Consider the following 6,133-nt stretch of genomic DNA (forward strand, 5'->3'; position numbering starts at 1 on the left):
GGCAGTAACCGAAGCAGCAACTGCCGTTGTAGCAATAATGCCAACAATAATTGCCAAGATGCCAAAATCTCTCTTTCCTCTAAATAAGGTCAGGGTCCCCGGAGTCTCAACAGGGACCGGGATAAAGCGAGGCATGCGGGTAACTACCGCTATGGAATATTGGCTAGCATCCCAGCACAGGGCATAAAAACATGAACCGTCTGTACAATTCAATGTAGAAACTTTAGTGGCATTACTTATAATCCACACAAATGGCGGCCAGACACAAACCGGAGCAGGGTTAAACCCCGTGTTCCAGTAAGGTTTATATTTTATATGAGTAGCTGTCCAGACAGAGGCTGAAGGGTGGATATTCCCCGTCCAGGAAAATGATAACCGTCCCTTTTCACCCTTTCCTCCAAATAGCATCGCCATGGGCGTAAGATCAGTGCAGCTACCATTAATGCCACAAAGCATCCATTGATCAAAGGGATTATTATTGGACCGTCTAGGATCAATGGTGGTGAAGTTTACTCCGCCTCCCAAATCAGGGGAGAAGGAGAAAAAATTCTGGACTGCCCAGGCAGAGTCCCGGGACTGGCAACCAGTCCACAGCAAAGTAAGTTTTTCATCCTGGGTCCCTCTACAAAAGGGTGCCAACTTTGGTTGACGGAAAGGGCAGGTGGAGGAGTTAATGTAAGGCCACCAACCATAGAGAACTGTGGCGTTAGCCACAATGTCTTCCTCACCAGTTCCCCATGTGGCCTCCCTTAACCAAGCAGAAGATTGATTACTCAACATAATGCAAGAAGATCAGAAGATGTTTTGTTGAATATGCCAAAACAAAGGTTGCCCTTAAGGGGAATAGTCCTATTTTCTTTTACTTGCTCTATTAGGGAATCTAATGGTAAATAGGCTAGTCCCAATTCTTTGTTGGTAGTAAAGAAACGTGGAAACACTTGGGCATTATACATCACTGGCATCGGGAGGGGGAAGGTTGACATTATTCCCCACCGTAGTTCGCTCTGCACTTTTATTGGCACTCCCTGGATCAGCATGAGGATCACCAGAGTTGTCATCTTCTTGGTCCTCTGTCTTGATATTCCTAGTAAGTCGTCCCGGAACCCAAACTGGATTTTCATTATCCTGTGGAAAAACACAAACAGCTCCCCTGGATCTTATCAAAACAGGATCCGGGCCCTTCCATTCATTTGTCAATACATCCTTCCATCTAACTAATTCTTTTGTCCTTTTGGGCTCTGAACAATGTCGCTCAGCCGCTGTTTGCCCAGCTTCATCAAGTTAAAAAATTTAAGGTAAAAATGGCCAAAGCAGTGGCCACTCGGGGTGTTGGGGGGAGTTCTATCATAATTCCCCCTTTGTTTTATTAAATATGATTTGAGCGTCGGATGAGCACGCTCTATGATTCCTTGTCCTTGAGGGTTGTAGGGCAGGCCCGTCAGATGGGTAACCTGCATCTGAGCACAAAACTGACGGAATTTTTGAGATGTATAGGCGGGGCCATTGTCAGTTTTTACACATCTTGGCTTTCCCCAAGCACTCCATGCTTCAAGGCAGTGCTGAATGACATGTGTTGTTTTTTCTCCTGTAAGTGGGGTGGCATGTAGAATGCCAGAACATGTATCTATAGATACATGCACATGCTGTAATTTTCCAAAAGTAGAATTATGAGTAACATCTATTTGCCAGATTTGCAATGGCTGTATTCCTCTCGGGTTGACCCCGATTAGAGGAACTGGAAGGAACTGGCAGCACTGTTGGCATTGGGTGACAATATCACGTGCCTCTTTTCTAGTTATAGAGAAGCGGCGGCGTAAGGTTTCCGAGGTAACATGGAAATTGCCATGAAAGGTTTTAGCGGCCTCTAGAGGAGAGGCCAGGGCCACAGCTATCATTTTTGTGGTTTTGTCAGCCAAATCATTCCCTGAACTCATTGGACCAGGGAGTCCAGAATGGGCCCGTATATGAGTAATATATACAGGGAATCTCCTATTTATTAAAATAATTTGGATGTTTTGGAAAATCTCTGCTACCTTGCTAGTTGTCTTAATTACACTGGCGGTTTCAAGGATATTAACAGCATTGACCACATAGGAGGAATCTGAAACAATATTTAGAGGCATCTGGAATTTTTCAAGAACCTCCATGACCACTAGGCATTCTACCACTTGGGGTGAGGTTTCAAAATATTGTCGTGAGAACACTTGGGAATTTACCACATATGCTCCCACCCCTGTTTTTGACCCATCCGTATACACTGTTATCCCTTCTTTTAACGGTCTGTGGGATGTGACACGAGGGAAAACAACAGGTTGTGATCTAGCAAAACATAATAGGGGGTGTTTAGGATAATGATTATCTATCTGTCCAGCAAAGGAAGTAACTAACACTGCCCAAGCATTTGAGGTAGCAGCTAATGTTTGAACCTGAATGGCTGTATATGGTACTATCAAAGTTTTGGGTTCTTTCCCAAAATGAGTAATAGCTGCCTTCAACCCGTGGAGTGCAAGCTGAGCAACTGCATCGGGATACCAGTCAATAATCTTAGCAGGAGATGCATTGGGATGGATCCATAATAAAGGCCCATTCTGCCACAAGACAGCTGTTGGTAATTGCATAGTTGTGAAAATGCACAAATCAAAAGGCTTGGTTTCATCAATGCGCTGCAATTGAGCATCCTGTAAGGCCTTTTCTACAACTTGTAAGGCCCGGTTTGCAGCTGGGGTCAATGCTCTCGGAGAGGAGATATGAGAGTCCCCTTCCAAAATATCAAATAAAGGCTTCAACTCAGCAGAGGAAATCTTTAAAAATGGTCTCAGCCAATTTATATCTCCCAATAACTTTTGGAAATCATTTAAGGTATGCAAATGATCTCTGTGAATCTCTAATTTCTGGGGAACTATTTTTTCAGGATAAATGACCGATCCCAGAAATGATCCAATTTCTGCAATTTGAACCTTTTCTGCAGCGACTTGTAGTCCCCATCGTCCCAATGTTTTGATTAAGATGGGATATCAGGTCTGTAAGGTTGTTAAATCTTTATCACACATTAAAATGTCATCCATGTAATGAGCCAGAAGCAAAGATGGAAATTGCTTCCTTATAGGTTCAAGGGCTCGTTGCACATATAGTTGACAAATAGTGGGGCTATTGGCCATGCCTTGAGGCAGGACCTTCCACTGAAATCTCTTATCAGGTTCAATATGATTAGTAACTGGTATAGTAAATGCAAACCTCTGTCTGTCCTGTGGACACAAGGGGATGGAAAAGAAACAATCCTTAATGTCTATAATTATTATCTTCCATTGCTTAGGTAAGGCGGAGAGTAAGGGTAGGCCTCGTTGGTTGGATCGAGCCAAATAAACGCATCTGTGCATTAATGGCTCTCAAATCATGGAGAAGTCTCCATTTTCCTGATTTTTTCTTTATCACAAAAATAGGAGTATTCCATGGTGAAATGGACGGTTCTAAATGACCAAGCTGCAATTGTTCATTAACCAATTTAGTGGCAGCTTCTAATTTTTCAGAGGATAGATGCCATTGAGGAACCCATATTGCCTCCTCCGTAAGCCAGGGTATGGGCATAGAACCTTCCAATGGCATCTAGGAAAAACCCAGGCCTTGTTTGTGGGGGTTTGGGACTGGTTCAATGGGCGTGAGACAGCCCTGTTCTAATCGCCCTAAGCCTTTCCCTTCCTTATAGCCCATCCTTGACATCATGTGGGCCACTTGTGGGGGGTATTTGTTAGATAAGGTTAGTCCCATGGTTTGCATAACATCTTTCCCCCAAAGATTAACAGGTAGGGGAAGTACATAGGGAACAAATTGTCCCTGTCGGCCATCGACAGTTATCCAAGTTAGAGTGACAGAGCTGATTTTAGGGCACAACTGGTAGCCGAAGCCTTGTAGCGAGTGAGAAGATCTTATGGTAGGCCATGATTGAGGCCACCATTTTGAGGAAATTATACTTTTATCAGCCCCAGTATCCAGAATGCCTTCAAATTTCTTTCCATTAATTTCTAAGCTCAATTTTGGGCGGTTGTTAAGATGAACCACCAAATATGCCAAATCATTGCCAGTGGACCCCATGGGCCCCTTGGTATCCTGTATTGTGGTTTGAGAGCACGGAAGGAGTAATAACTGTGCTATTCTATCTCCTTCACTTATGGAAAAAACCCCATCGGGACTTGAACAAAGAATCTGAATATCAAGAGAGTGCTGAGCTTCAACAAGGCCTGGATGGACTATCAGTCCTCGTAGGGCGAGAGATCCTCTCCCAAGGACAAGGCCTATGGTTCCTGGGGGCAAAGGCCCCAGAGTCTGAGCAGGAATTGGCTGAATGCCCAACTGGGGCATTAGAAAGAAGTTGGAGACGGCACACAGGTCCAATTTTGTGTCACCTCTTGGGGAGTCTCCTCTGTCAGGGTCATGGCTTTCTGAAAGCGGTTCCCATATCTTTGAAGGCCCTGGGACCGGGGGCCCAACGATCCATTTTTTGACATCTCATTAGGCTGAGCTTCTAAAGGAGGGAGCAGTTTGCCCTTAATATCCCTCACTGAGCGGCACTGGTCAGACCTATGATAGCCCTTGCCACATCGGACACAGATAGTTGCAGGCCTCCTGTCTCCCTTGGTTATCCTACAATCTCTTTTTAAATAGCCCACTTTTCCACATTGAAAACATGATCTTGTATCTGTCCCTTTAAGGGGGCGTCGCCGGGACTGGAGAATGGCGGCCGCCAAGCCTGCGTTAGTAAGGGGCCCGCTGAGTTCTCTGCAAACTCTGAGCCAATCCTGTAACCCTTTATTTTTCCTGGGGGCTATGGCTGCTCGGCATTCCTGGGTGGCTTGCTCGAAAATGAGCTGTTCTATAAGCGGCGCTGCTTGCTCCGCATCACCAAATATTCGTCCCGCAGTTTCTGTCATTCTGGCTACAAAGTCTGAGAATGGTTCCTGAGGTCCCTGGATGATACGAGTAAGTTGATTATCGGCTCCTCCTTTTTTAGTGAGTGCCTTCCAGGCCTTAATGGCCGAGCTGGAGACTTGAACATAAGCGCCCCAATGGTAATTAGCTTGGTCCGCTGCGAAGCGACCCTGTCCTGTCAAGAGTTCAAACGTCCATTCTTGCTGCTCAGGCGTTAACGCCGTGGCATTAGCTCTGGCCTGTGTTTGAGCCGCCTCATACCAAAGCGCCTTCCATTCCATATATATTGGCCCATGTTAACAAGGGTCGCCTTTGCAATCATCTGCCAATCGGCGGGTGTCAAATAATTTAGGGCCAGCCTTTCAAGAATGGTTAGGGTGAAATTGGCTGTAATTCCGTACTTTCTGACAGACTCCGCCAGCTCTTTTATTTGGTTATATTCGACTGGGGCATGAACCTGCTCACCCTCCTGCGTCTCAAAAACTAGGAACATCATGTGCAGCTTCCTTCTCACTCTTTCTGGGACTAAAGAGAATGCGCAAGAGCGCACCTCATACAGAGGGGGCGCCGTTGGCGACTGCTGTGGCAGAAGCTTTCTATTATCTACCTTTCGTTCCTCGGGGTGATATCTCTCTTCCTCATATTTAGCTGCTTCCTCATCTAACTCGGCCTCCTCCTCTGAATCTAAGATTCCATTCTCAGAGCTATCAGAACTGTCGAGGTTCAGCGCTTCTAGCTTTTTCACAGGGTATATGCTGGCTCCCCCTCCTGGTTGCTGTGTGGAGAGGGAAGTGCCAGAATCTGAAAGCTTTAACCCTTCCTTGTCCGTGGACTTACCGGGAGGGCTCTTTTTCTTTTTCAGGACGTCCTTTCTCTTGCGCCCGCCTAATCTCTCACTACGTTCAGTTTCTGACATGCTGTCCTGGACCACCTCGAGAGCAGTCTGTCCTCCTACCACTGCTGCCCTACATACTTCATCTGCTAAGCAATTTTTGACTAGTTTCCATATGGCTTTAGTTCCTAGCCGCAGATCTTTCTCCGCCAATTTTCTGTCTAGGTCCCTTCCAAGTTTGTCCCATGAGGCGATTGTAAACGAGCCTGAACAGGCAAACCAAGGAGCCACCCTGTCCACTTCTTTCACAAAGTTTTTAAGTGTTCTTCCTCCAATTTTAATGTCCCTCTGCTTTAGCACCGTTTCCAAAGCCGTGAT

The 6,133-nt window shown here is 45.8% G+C and overlaps 1 pseudogene; it reads right to left on the reverse strand.

The window, feature by feature from the left end:
- Positions 1–945: 945 nt before the first annotated feature.
- On the reverse strand, positions 946–5,839 carry Ormdl1-ps4 (ORMDL sphingolipid biosynthesis regulator 1, pseudogene 4; annotated as a pseudogene).
- Between the last annotated feature and the right edge of the window lie 294 nt (positions 5,840–6,133).

Source organism: Rattus norvegicus, chromosome X, assembly GCF_036323735.1.
Source record: "Rattus norvegicus strain BN/NHsdMcwi chromosome X, GRCr8, whole genome shotgun sequence".
In the NCBI taxonomy this organism is placed as follows: Eukaryota; Metazoa; Chordata; class Mammalia; order Rodentia; family Muridae; genus Rattus; species Rattus norvegicus.